The sequence below is a fragment of the Eupeodes corollae genome, chromosome 3, assembly GCF_945859685.1.
Source record: "Eupeodes corollae chromosome 3, idEupCoro1.1, whole genome shotgun sequence".
In the NCBI taxonomy this organism is placed as follows: domain Eukaryota; kingdom Metazoa; phylum Arthropoda; class Insecta; order Diptera; family Syrphidae; genus Eupeodes; species Eupeodes corollae.
Window position 1 is genome coordinate 118,825,832 of NC_079149.1, and position 15,346 is coordinate 118,841,177.

Here is a 15,346-nt window from a genome sequence, read left to right on the forward strand (position 1 = left end):
AATATATATTAAAAATAAAACTATGAATATAATTAGCACTTCTAAAAATGAAGTTATGTCAAAATTGAATAAAGCACAAATTACATTTAAGAAGATAGAAGACAGCAGAAATGTTTTATGTGTCTTGTTTTCAGTTCATGTTGTTTTTGTTATTGAGAATATGTAATGTGTATCGTTTCGGAACATGTTTCTCTGTCTGTAGTTTCAAAGTTTGGAGAATGACAGCTTTCAATGCTGTGACTGGCCACGGCTGTCTTCTCAGCATTTTTTAGTTTTATGTCGGACTTATGATTCGAGATGCGTTGTCTAAGCAGTTGCTTTGTGGTCCCAATATAACACAGGTAACACGGTTCATTTGATTTACCATTGCAGTTAATTTTGTAGACAACATCTGTTTGTTTGTCCTAATCAGGTTTCTTCTTGAGTTTAGTAAAACAATGGTAAAGTGTTTTGTTTGATTTGAAAGCATGGCAAACCTATGTCAATTTTTGGAAATGGATTTTTTGAAGTTTTCGGATAGAGTTCGGACGCAAAACGTGGTTTTGTGGTGAGTTCGGGTTCATCAATATTTTCTCGTGGAATTTGCATTTTGTATTTTATTATTAAAAGAAAGATTCGAATTATGGTAGAAGGCTAACCATTATCATTTAGAATTTTGATGATTTTTTTCTCGTTGGCGAATAATATAACTAATAATTAATTCTTTTCCTATTTTTCTTGAGTGAGTAAACTTTATTGTATTTGTATCCCATTCAAATAACTAAGATAATTTGTATATTTTTTGTATTAATAAAGTTCCCCTGAAGAAGGCAGCAACCCCTGCCGAAACGTTGGGAAAGTTAATGTAACTTAATTGATTCATTGCGAAAATAACAGTGACCAAAAAAGCCAACGGAAAACTATACTTCCATTAATCACAACAATTTAAATATGGACAACAAAAAATAAAGAAAAAATATGGCTTAAGTTTTTGGAAGCAAAATAAACTTTAGTTAAGCTCATTGATCGTATCAAAAACTTAACAGACTTAAGTGAACATAGTTGATAAGGATAAATAGTTAAAGTAAACAGGAAAACAACTTAATTTCATGTAAGATTTTTTATAAAGATAAATTGATTGCTTTGTCAATAAGAAATTTGATAGCACAAAATTTGATTTTAATTTAAGGAATAGTTAAATTATATTTACATATTTTACATTTAATTTCAATGAGATCGATGTATTAAATCGCCTCGAAGAGTTATTTGCAATTTTACGTCTTTTTCAAAACTTTTATGCTTTAATCTCCTAAGTAGAGTAGACTTTTTTGGTTTTTCTTAGTTACCACAGAATTTTATTAACATTCAAACTGTTTACTGTTGAGGTATTTGATAAGTAAACTTAGTTAGGTTAGGTTAAAGTGGCTGTTGGTAGGGAAGTCCAACACACTTAGAAAAAAGTATGGTCCGTTGTGATACCACATGGATCAGTTGATCAGCTTAACTCGTCGAACCAATTGGAGCTCCGAATAAAGCGTAGGAGACAAATAATGTCAGAATTTTTTAGATCGCTGGTATCGTTGAAGTAGTAGTCTCCAAGGTGGATTCTACGTCTTTGTGATAAGGCAGGGCATGTGCACAGAAGATCAGAGATTGTCTCCTCCTCCTCGTCCATGCAACTTCTACAAAAATCATTTGCGGCCGAAAAGCATGCCTTCCAATTAAGCAGAGCCCAGTCAGGACACCTTTAACGTAGCTAATGAGCAATCGACTAAGAGATATTAATTGAACTTAGTACTTTGTTTGAATTTTTTTTGCATTATTTAGAAAAAATCTGTCTATAAAATTTTGCTTTAAGCGAAACGTTATTTATCACACTTCTTGCAAGAACAAGAGCAAGATCGAAATCGAATTTTTTAAGTTAATTTAAGCATTATTTACTTTCCATAGAAAGTTATTGTAATTGACCGATTTTTCGAATTCAAAATTTTGACATTTCTCGAACTTTTAAAATTCCTAGAGCTTTTTTTAGAAAGATGTCTCTGCGTTTAAGTGTACGTACGTTCGTAAGTCCATACTTGCGTTCGTTCGGGACGTATGTTTCGTCGTCCATAGTAAAACCAGCAGAGATAAGGACTTCAAATAAATTTTTTATGCAGATGATAACGCAAAAAGGACTCTCAAGAAAATTGGGTGGGTGGTTTTTTTTAAAAAAGGGGAACATGTTGGTTAACCCTAAATATCTGACGAACTTATACCGCTAGAGAATTGAATTACATTTTATTTTATATATTGTAACGTGATACCAAACGAGTATATTTTTGAAAAAAAATCCAATCAACGGTTTTTTTATAAATCAAAAAAACTGAAAACAAAATTTGTCACCTCGAAAAATTTACGAATAAAAAAAGTTCTTATCTCCAAAACAATTTTTCGCAAACAAGAATAACGTTTTTGGTAAAATTTTGATAAAATTCAAATTGACAGTTTTTGGTAGAAGAAATAAAAATGTAAACAAAAATTAATACAAATTGGTAACACTAGATTTTCGACTAAAATATATATAGACTAAAATTTAAGACATTGGCTTCAAACTAATTTTTAAAAAAATTTGAAATATGAGATATTGGCCTTACTCTAACTTTATCTAATAAGAAATATTGTTTTCGACATTCAATAAAATTTTGAAAAAGTCGAAAAACATTACTTAGAGTTGGTAAAAATTGATTTTCGACTCAAATAACTTTTCAAAAATTTGACATAATGGCTTCAAACTAAATTTATATTATAAGAAATATTGTTTTCAATATTCAGCAAAATTTTGAGAAGAATCGAATTGACATTCTTTTACAAAATTAATAAAAGTTGATACAAATAGATTTTCGAGCTACAAATAGATTTTCGAGCATCAAATTAATTTTATCTGAAAAGAAATATTTTTTTCAGCATTCGGTAAAATTTTAAGACAAATTAAATTGACAGTTTTTTAGGAAAAAATAAAAACCTAAAAAAGTATACCTAAAAGTTTTTTAACATTGATTTCGACTCAAATATCTTTTCAAAAATTAAAAAAATTGGTTTCAAACTTATTTTATCTCACAGAAAAAATTGTCAGTAATTTCTAACATTCAGTTTTTTCACGAAAAAATAAAGACTACAAAAAAAAAAGAACTCAAACTGGGTAAAAGAAATAAAAACTTTTAAGAAATGGTACTAAAATTTCAAGGAATTATTTTTCTACGAAAAACTCGTTGACAAAAATATATTTCGGAATCGAACTACTTTATTATATGTAAAATATTGTTTGTAATTTTAATTTTTATAAGAATAATTCAACTGGCATCTTTTTTTAAAACACGAAAACCTTTTCAGGAAGACAAATCGACAGACGGGATAGAAAGTTGTCAGTGTGGGTCACATCCCAGCCTCTATATAATTTTATTTTTACTTTTTATTTATTTTGAATAACAACATTAATTAAATCGAATTATTTGTTCGTAATTAATTTGAGGAAAATTATATTTGAACTTATTAAATTGATGTGTTAATTAACTATTGACAACATTTTTGAAGGTCCTCTATGCAAATATTGATGTTTCTATAAAATAGAATGAAAATTATTTCCTCGTTACTGAGATATTATGAACAAAAGAAGATATCTTAAACGTACAAATAAATACACAGCCCAAATTTCTAAAAACTGTTGATTTATTTTATTTTGTACAGTTAAATTTTACCAACACTAAGATGAACTTTTAATAATTTAGACAATCATGGATGATGTTATCATAATTAATGTATGCTAATTTACTCTGTTTGAAAACCACTTTTTTTAACAAAACTAAGAAAAATATTCATTAGAAAATTAAAACATAAAATCCACACATTATTAAATTCAATCCCAAAAACAGATTAATAATAATAAACCCTTTTTTCAATTAGTTCTCAATTAATACCATTGCATTTATAAAAGTTATACTTAATTATCTGCAATCAATTGTGTTTAAAAAACAATCTCATTTTAGGTATAATGACAGTGTCATCTTCACTACGTTCCATTCTTTTTTTTTTTTAATTTCATACTCCTTTAAAATATAACTATAGGTACCTCCATAATTATTCTAAAGCAATTCTGATAGAAATAAGCCAAGAGGGAGTGTTTAATGTTATATTGCCAAAAAAGAGCAACATTGTTTCAGAAAAGCAAAGCTTGCTCTTCGATGGCGGGTGGCCCAACGGCAACGACAACGGGTAGTCGCATCGGCACTGACTCCATAGTGACTTAATAGGTCATAAATTAAATCGATACGTGAGAGCAAATTTTCCCTTTGTGCATAAAATAATTGGCTCAATGCAAACTAATTACCATCATTAAATTATTTAATATAGCAATAATATAAAACTGAAAAATTTATTTACTTTATGTTCGAAAAATAAGGCTTGCAAATGCAAAGTGAGGCGTTAAAAAGGTTATTTATATGATGACGATTGAGAATTATGTTATTTTATTCTCTTTGTATTTTTGTTTGTTTTTTTTTTTGTTGTTGGTTTGGATTTATAAAATTTCAATAAATATATTCGGATCAAGCTTACAGACATATAAAACTATTGTAACCAAATGTGTAATTATTTACATTATATTTAATTATTAATTAATTCAATTGTATTCATTTTAAAGGCGGGGCTTGGCGCGTAGCGTCACGGGCGATGGTAGTGTTATGGAATAATTTTGAAAATTCAAAATATTCAGGTGAATAATTAAAACCGAAACGATTAATTTTTGTTTAAAGGTCGAATACCAAATGAGTTGAGGTTACCATACCAAAAAACGCCCATTTGCAGTTTAAGGGCTATGAATTTTTTCATTTTCTTTAAAAACTTTTTAAATTTTATAAACTATAAACCAAAAATGTTCAACTATTTAAATCACTTTTATGAGCCTTAGGTTACCTCAGAGCTTCCAAGAACTCTTTGATAAAAGGATCAATATTCAAGGTTTTGAAAACTTTTTCAATTAAATAAAACCTTAAAATTCTATAATAACATCGACTTCGATTCATACAAGGATTAAAATGTTATCAACTTTGCAATTTAAATAAATATATTCAAATTTAATTATTGAATGTATTGCACGAATTGAGTATAACTTGTTATCATTGTTGTTGTAGATATATAAATGCAAGCAGAAATTTAATTAAAACCACATTTCAAAACCCCATAATGTGCGTGTCGTGCTTTTGATTCATGAACACATATCATCAGGACATATTGTTCTTAAATACATTTTATGTTTTATACCTCTAAATACCATTGGCAATGGCCAGCCGACCGGCCTGCGGGCATTGTCTCGTTAGTTTATAAAACTCACACTCCACTGATTGCTTTATACGTGTCGTGTTGAGGGTAGTTTTCAACCCTTATCTACCTTAAAAAATCATAAGCAGGCACCTATAACTATCTATAAAAATATATAGATACAATATCTATGAAGTGCAAAAATAAAATAAATAAATTCTTACTCGATGTTTTGTTAAAGCTCATAAGCTTATATATTTTAATTTCACATCGTGTGTTTTTATTAAAAAATAATGCAATCAACAATATTAAATTTAATTTTAATAAAAAATTAAATTCCTGCATAAATGTATCAAATTGCCTGCAACAGTGGATGATGTTGCCATAGTATCACATAGCTTTTTCCTGCAGGTCATTTTTTAATAAAAAAAAAATATAGATATAGGTACCTACATCTATGGCTTCATATCTACTATAGATATTATTTTAATGAAACATTGCTGATGTATTTTTCGGTTGGATGGATAGATGAGTGCTATAATGGGCTTTGCTCATGGTGAATGGTTTCCGTTTTTTTTTTTTAATTCATCCCTCATCCTTTTATTTTTCGTTTGTATATTTTGAAGGCCTTTCGATTAACAAAATGAAAAGGAAATGTTGAAAATTAGCAGTTCTGGTGATGGCAAAAGAGAGCCCCATGAATCAATTTGCCAAATGCGTTGCAGTTTCTAGAATCTTATACCTAGCTATAGGGGCCTAGGACCTTCATTTCATGAACCTAGACCTACGCAGACAGAGGTATTCATTTTGATGTTATTTTTTCTGTTCTACAGCTCATATATTTCAATAGATGAAAAATGTTATCTAAGGGATAACCTACACCAGTACTTCAAGTATTTCTTCTTTTTCTATAGATATATTTGCCCTTATACCTTCCCTTACCTAGGTACTTGCAGTATGAAAAAGAAGTTAGAAATTAAAAAAAAAAATAGAAAAAGGAATCAAATAATTTCTGTTTAAATTTACGAATGTAGAATACTAATAATTATTTTTCAGTTGAATGGAAAACAAGGATGAATAGAACAGAAATGTTCATCACTGCTGTGCCAAGTTGGGAGGAAAAAAAGTAAACCTATTCGAGAAAAAAGCCTTCGAACCCGAGTTGGTTAATATTATATAAAGTAACATCTTCGAATTTTGTTGGTTAGTAGAGTATATCTCTAGAAGTAGTTTTAGAATTTATTCATTGCAAAAATTGTATAAGATAATTTTATAAATTTGATGAAATTGTGTCTTTAATTTATAAATTAAACCTTTTTTAACTTTTGGCCTTCTAAATGCAACATTCTACTTTTTTCTCAATTGGCCTCTTCCATTTCTAAATTTGAATTTGTATGACAGTTGTAACATTGAGCTGATAAAATATTAAGATTATAGCTTGTAAGTATTTATTTGTAATAGTTAAAGTCCTTACAGTTTTAGAATTGAACTCAATTTCCCGATTGATCTGATTTCTATTAATCAAAAATTGACAATAAAAAGTTGAAAGGAGTTTAAATAGTAGAAAAACATTTTTTTTGAAGATTTGACTTAAATATTTTAGAATGATCTTTGTTCTTAATTTGTAAACATATCGATCTATAGGCGTGTTTTTTTGGCATCGCTATCTCCAGCCAAATTAGTATAGGCCCATCGGGAGCTGATTTATTTTTTTTAAGTTGGTAGGGGTATGTTCGTACATTTGGTCAGTCGTCGTTGATGAAATTGAAGTTCTTATAAGTGGCCCATTTATCGAAATTGAAATTCGTATGTGAAATGTGGAAGATTTTTAAAGTTTAGTTTTGACTCATAGAGCCGTGTAAACTGTCAAAGTTTGTATAAATAACCTTTACTTAACTTTAATGAACTACAAAGGCCACTTTTGGCAAAAAGTGATACATTTACAAAATTACAAATTGTTGTTTCTAACGCCATTGATTTTAAGAAAATTAAGCTTTCTGCATCAAAAGTGTACAAAAGTGGCCGTGCTTGTATCTATGTGTGAATTCTGATAAAAATATAGATTAGGATTTTTGAATCCCAAATCCACTTCTATGATTCTCAAGTCTCAAATAGGTCATGAAATCTGAGATTTTTCTCCACTATTTCCAAACTTCACTACCTCTTTTAGCTGTTCGCAAATTTGACTTGAGTCTAAAGGTATGACTACAATGAGCAAAAAGTCAAAAAGCAAAAATGTTCAAACTCATTTTGTGACAGTTTTTACTTCCCAAAATTAGTATTTAATGAAAAAAAATTGCTTTTGTAAATTTCCTACTTTTTACAAAAAGTGGCCGTTCTAGTTTTACCTTAAATCTCGCAAACAGAAAATGACATTACAGAAGAAAAAAAATGTGAAAGCTTTATATAGAGCAATTATGTGTTACTCGTTCATTGATTTGTGCGTTGCACTCTGTGGAAAAAGCCTTCGAGACTCTTTGAGTTATCCAATTATACGAGTTACCAACCTAAGAAATTCTATTTTTCTCCGATCGAGTATCGATACTCGAAAAAATGACAATTTGTTATCCGAAGTCAGATTTAAGTTTAAGTTTTATCTGCAGCTGAGTTTTGTATATGTAATACATGGAAACTTTCACTGCAGATACTGATAGGTAAAAAAAATCCATTTAAAGGTCTTTTTTATAAATCAAAAAAACTGAAAAAAAATTTGTCACCTTCAAAATTTTACGACTAAAATATGATTTCATCTCCAAAACAATTTCGTGCAACGAAGAATAATGTTTTTGACATCTGATAAAATTTTGAGAAAAATCGAATTGACAGTTTTTTTTATAAAAAAATAAAAATATAAAAAAACATTACTCAAAGTTGGTAAAAATTGAATATCGATTCAAATATCTTTTCAAAAAGTTGAAATTAAGGCTTCAAACTTATTTTATCTTATAAAAAAAATATTTATGAACATTTGTGAAAAATGTTGAGAAAAATCGAATTGACAGTTTTGTTTACAAAAAATAAAAACCGAAAAAAATTAACAAAAGTTGGTAAAAAATGATTTTCGACTCCAATATCTTTTTAAAAAAAAATGAGATAATAGCTTCTTACTAATTTTTACTTATAAGAAATATTAATCAACATTAGGACAAAATTTGAAAAAAAAAATCGAATTGACAGTTTTTTTTTACAAAAAATAAAAACCTAAAAAAAAAATGTATATAAGTTGAAAAAAATTGATTTTCGACTCAAATATCTTTTCAACAATTGTAGATATTGGCTTTAAACTACTTTCATTTTATTAAAAATGTTGTTTTTAACTTTCAGTAAAATTTAAAAAAAAAATCAAATTGACAGTTTTTGTACAAAAAATTAAAAACCAAAACAAAAATTTACAAAATTTGGTAAAAATTGATTTTCGATTTAAATATCTTATCAAAAATTTGAAATATTGGCTTCAAAATAATTTTATCTTATAAAAAATATTGTTTTTGACATTCGATAAAATTTTGAAAAAATCGAATTGACAGTTTTCTTAGAAAAAATAAAACTGTAAAAAAAAACAATACTAACACTTGGTAAAAATTTACTTTCGACTCAGACTCAAATAGCTTTTCAAAAATTAAAAATATTGACTTCAAAAAATATTTATATAAAATATAAATATAAAAATATTGTTTTCAATATTCAGTAGTTTAATTATCAAATTCCAACAGTAAGTTTTTTCATTAAAAAAATCTACAAGAAAAAGTACGAAAATTTGTTAAAAATTGATTTTCGGTTCTTGATATATCTCAAATTAATTTCATTCATCCTATTTATAAAAATTGAAGAAATGCTACTTAAATTAATAAAAACCTATTTAAAAAAACTAGAATTTTAAACTAAACTATTTCCTTATATGAAATCAGTGTGAGTCGCATGCCAGCCTCTTTTTTATTTTATTAAAATAAAAACTTGTGTTTTTCAAAATAATTTAAATGTAGGTGTATTCAATAAAAATAAAATTCTTCTACGGAAACTAACAAATATTATTTAATTTGGCAAATAATGTCAATACTGAAATTCTGTTGTCATAAATGTGGATAACAATATTCGTTTTAAGGTTTTGTGGTATTTTTTAATTGTTTTATTACTTTTAAAATTATTAGTTGTAAGTTTTATTTTAATACTTTAATGCGTTTAATTTTTGTTAAAATTAACTTCTATTTATTTGTTGTTATTAAATTTTTTGTATAGCTATATTATTTTATTCCCCTCAATTGCATTCTAATAACCTAGTTTGAACTGTTATATTTTTGTTCCTAATAATTTTATTAGAATTCATTATGTTATTTTGTATTTATTTGAATTTTAATGTTTTGTATTTGTTTGTGTTTATTTTCACTTCATTTGAATTAATTCTTTTTTATTTGGCAAATTGTTTAATGAATTGTGATTCAATATAATTTTTGTTATAAATTAAAATTTGTGTTTTTATTTTCATATATTATTAAGTCGACTTGAGTTCTATTTTTCCTATTTTAAGTTTCGCATGTGACTCATTTTAGATTGAAAATAAAAGGGTGTAAAATTCGATAAAGTTATTTCTTATTTTTATTATTTTATTAAAAAAGTTTAGTTTTAAGTTTATGAAGCTATACCTATTGTGAATGTATTTTCATCTATCTATCTATTTAAATTTATCTTTCAATCTATCACTATGATTTATACGCAAATTTCATTGAAGGTATTCCATTAATTAATTAATTTCAAAAACCAATTTTAATTACTTTATCTAATCGCATGGAAATGATTTTTGATAGACGGTTAAAACAAATCATCATTCTCCAAAAGCTTTACTTTGAATTTAAATTTCAATTAAAAGACATATGGGTGGATGGACTCAAGGGTGGTATAGTTTCTAAATAAATATGTATGTATTGAAAATAGACAACTTATGTGTGTATTCATAAACATTCAAGATACAAAGCATTAGATATCGAGGAGAAATTTGAGTGCATAATCAAAATACCCGTATGGGTATTTGTAAAGTAAGTGCAAAATAATGAAATTAAGTTCAAATGGTCCCCGAGAATTTAAGGTTGGGTAAAGGTTTAACATTAGGAGATATTCCTCCAACTTTGTTAAAAGTGATATGCTACATTTTATTTTAAAATGCAGAAAGATTCTCAAGCATTTCTTAAAGTACAGATTTTTAATTTGTAATGGTTTTTTTTAAAAATTGCCTTTTTCCGCCTTTTACATACTTTGTTTTAGTCACTGAGAGCAAAACGGATTTGTAAAAAAAAAAAAAAAAAAACAATTTAAAATCAAGCTACGACCAATGTCTTTTAGAAGAATAAAGTGTAAGACTTTTAAATCTCAAATTTACAATTACAAATTTAAGGTAAGTCAAGGAATCAAGAATCTTAAGAATTATAAAGCAATGTGTTTTAAATTCTTAAAAAGTTTTGAGTCTTACCATACCAATGTCCCAATGATGATAACCACAACTATTTTTGTATATTTCTCTTTCATCCTGGAAATTACTAAAAAGTAACAAAACGAAAACAAAGTACTTACGGCTACGGGTATCGTAGTTTCTTATTCTATTTTCTATATTTAAGAAACATTTTCTTAAAGAAAGATCTATTTTGTGAAAGTGCCACTGTCATTCCAATTACCTTTAAAAGTCACTTAATCTCTATAGCAATTTTATAAGGAAGTCCAAGTCCATTCTTGTGGTCTTTAATGCTCAGCATATCGTTTAAAGACATAAATAGACCAATTTACTAGGTATATCCTTTTAGCTGAGTATCATCAAACCACATGATTCTTACTCTTAGTATATATGTATATGAGAGACGTATGAGAGTATAGTATAAGCAATTTATTCTTGTTGTCCTTTGTATACGAATATAGTTGTGTCAATGCCAGATACAAGCTAATATACCTAACTTCAAGGAAGAAAAAAAAATCTCCCATTTTTGTGGGTTATACAATGAATATTTTGCAAAGGAGTATAACACACTTTCTCAAAGAAATACCAAGGAGACTAGACCATGCATAAGCATTTATTGTACGAACATGATAAATATAAAAAAATATTAAAAAGAAGGAAATAACTTTCTTGAAAATATTGCGCCTAGGGCTTTGTATTGTATTTAAGACTTTTTTAAAGTCACGTTAAAGATTAATCTTTTCCTCTATACAAAACTTTACTGTATCCTTAAATTGAATTTTGTCAAATCTTTCTATCAATATTATAAAGTGGAAGGATTTGCTTTTTAGGGAGTAATTTTGTGTCTTTATTCTTTCTCATGGTTTACGTTCATACGACCCAACCACATACTTTATGATGGTAAGATCCTTGTATCAAAAAGGTCCTTTATTCATTTTTATCATTTCTTCAAGTTTCTTTTTTTTTCGTAGTTATGTACTTTTTACAAGTTCATCCTAGGATAGTTACGTTTATATTGAAACTCAATTACATATGCATATACTCGTATGTACTACACACTATACAACCCATAACTTTATATGGATGTCCAGTTTATGCCATATGATTATCATACGTGCATATAGAGTGCAGTATCTACTGTTTGTGTATTGTATATACAGCGCAGTCGACAGTCGACACAAAGTGGTTCTGTGACGCAAATTGGAAATGGGATTTTGTGGACTTTAACTAGAAATTGGATATGTACAAGGTAGTCGAATAAAATGCACATTATTATATCATGTATCGGGTATACTCGTAGAGATATGGGTATAAGTATAAGCTGAAAATTTTAAATCGAAAAATATAGAAAATGGAATTTTCAAAAATAATGTAGTGGAATTCCGGGAATTCATCAAAGTCAAGTGCGGTACAATGAAGATAATAATAAAAACTTTCTATACAAAGAAACATATTGCTATTTTAATGATGCTTTTGTAACTTTTTATTCACTTTTTCCATCCCTACTTGTCTTATATCCTGTTGATACCGATCGCTTGTATTGTATTGTAAATTTTGATTTTGTCATAGTTCATAAGTTATCGTTTTTATATTTTCAAAACTATTTTATCTCTCCTTGATTTATGTGAAATATTCAATGAGGAAGTCCTTATTTCCTTCAGTCAAAAAAATTATAAAATTCATAATAATTATCTTGACTGCAATGGAAAAATGTCTTAATTGAAAACTTATAAAATAAACACATCAAATTATTATCATATAATTTTATATTTGTATTATTCCATTATATCATTAAAAATATTTTTTTTACAATTTGTTATAAAAAAAAGAGGCTGGTATGCGACCCACACTGATAATGATAACTTCAAATCCCGTCTGTCGATTTGTAGCGCTTAAAAGTTACTAGGTTTTAGCGTTCGGTTAAAAAAAAACAGTTAAATTATTCATACAAATTTTAAAATTACCAACAATGTTTTTCACATAAAGTAGTCCACAAAAATTTTTAACCAATTTTAGTACCATTTCTTAATTTTTTACAAGTTTGATGAATGAATTGCGAGATATTTAGAACCGAAGATCAAATTTGAGTACTAGTTTTTGTAGATTTTCCCAACTTTTAGCAAAGTTTTGTTTAGGCTTATATTTTTTTAAAAATAAAAACTTTTAGTTAGATTCCTCTCAAAATTTTGTTGAATGTTAAAAACAATTGTTTTTAAATTAAAATAATTTAAAACATATGTATATTGTATATACATAAAATTTGATTCAAACATCAATTTTTAAGACCTTTAAGTAATGTTCTTAGGTTTTTTTTTAGTTTAAAGCCAATATCTCAGAGTTTTGAAAAGATATTTAACTGAAAATCAATGTTTACCAACTTTTGTTAATTTGTTTTAAGGTTTTTAATTTCTTGTAAAAAACTGTCAATCAAATTTTTATCAGAATTTAATTGAATGTTTTCTCATAAGACAAAATTATTTTAAAGCCAATTATGCAAAGTTTTGAAAAGATATTTAAGTCGAAAATCCATTTTACCAACTTTTTTTAAAAATTTATTTAAGGTTATTTTTTTTTGTAAAAAAACTGTCAATTTTATTTTTCTCAAAATTTTACTATATGTTAAAAACGTTTTTTTTTTCGCGCACAAATGGTTTTGGAGATGACATAATTTTTTATTTGTAAAGTTTTCGAGGTGACAATTTTTTTCCTTTTTTTATTTATAAAAACAACCGTTAATTACATTTTTTCCAAAAATACATTTCTTTGGTATCACGTTACAATACATATATGAAATTTTATTCAATTCTCTAGCCATATTGGTTCGGGAGATATTTAGGGCTTACCAAAATTTTCACCTTATTTTCAAACTGCTATTGGAAAAAAACACATACGCAATTTCATTTCGACTCTATGGACCTTGAAACGCTGAGAAATGTCAAAATTTTCAATTTGACAAATCGGACCCATTACAATAACTTCCAATGGGAAGTAAATAGTATATGAACATGGCAAGATTGCCGTCTGCCAGAAAATAATATTTGATTCAACAAAATAATTAAATAAATAGTGCTTGATTTTCATTAGATTTCTTGTTATTAAAAAAATTTATTTTGTTGTTTTACATTCGCTCACAAAAAAAAAATAAATGATATTTTGATAACTATTAATTTTTGCGTTTTTGTTAACGTTTTTATAAATCATGTTATAAATTGTTTTAAAAATTTGTAAATTAATATTTTTAGGAAAACAGAATTCCCGATGATTCCTCATAATAATAATTCCAGTTCAATTTTTCAACCCTTGCTCTGAAAATTGTACATATAGCTCTCGCAGAAAGTCTATTATTGAAATAATTTGTCGCATAAGTATTTGAGGAGTGGCTTATATTTCTACAAATTTCTCTTGTTGAGAATGATAAGCTGTATTCAAATGTTGAAGATATATACATTTTTATCAACTTTTGCGATAACATTCGAAAAGATATCTTGCCAATTATTATAAATTCTCAGTTCAAGAAATCACTATGCAACCGGGCAAGTTGAGTACATTCCTTAAATGGCGATGATTCTGTTCGCAAAAGAACCTTCACAATAGGTGTGTAAAGATTCCAACTTGGTTTACTTATCACCCTTGTTAAAAAATCTGCATGCAATTTCAAATTTGTATTATGAATTGGCGCATTTCCAGACTCAACATGAATTGCATATGATGGAGTCAAACTAGGTAACCAAAACAATTTTTTGAAAAAAGGTCTTTTGTCAACTCATATTCTTCAAAATATGTGTGACCAACAACTTGAATACCGTAAAACAAGCAAATGTTAATGGTTGCTTGGAAAACACGGGGTATTGAGATCATAAGTCTATGTTTTTATTTGAGAAGAAAGTTGGCCACATTATGTTAAGAGGTACTTTAGCTGCTTTACTCTTATGCTGAATATGTTTCTTGAAGCTACCGTTAGCAGACATCAACAGTCCTAGTTCAATAGGTTGGTTGATAAGGAACCATCTCTCTTCTCTCAGCCTTCTTTCAAATCGATAAAGCAAGCATACATATTCTTTTTCTTTTGGATAAATTTGTTGTCAAGTATTAATTGATAAAGCAAAAATATGGCCAATCGTTGAAAAGCCCTCACGAAAACCAGTTGAAACACACTTAAGAGATTGTTTGATTCTACTCAACTGACAAGTCTTTTGTATAGGATTCTAGCTTTTCTAATGGAATTTAATATTGAAATGCGTCTGTAATTCTCAGGTAAGCTAGCATCACTTTTCTTAAATATTGAAAATATAACAGCTTTATCAAAACTCTTGGGAACGCAAGCGGAATTGTACAAGTTGTTATAAAAGGAAAGAAGATATAGCTTGTATTCTAAAGATGAGTTTTTTAGAAATTCAACGGGAATGCCATTATTTCCTGGAGACTTATTGTTTTTTTCATATTAAAAAGAGCATGTTCCAATTTATCAAGGACTATAACAGAATCAAGCAAAACATGGGCTGTATCTGGGCAAGCATAATGGAACGTGTGCAAGTCAACTTAACATGTCAACAAGGATCGGATATGAGATGCCAGAACTTCAGCTTCTAATACAATTGAAGACATACGATTGTTTCCACCATTATACCAAAC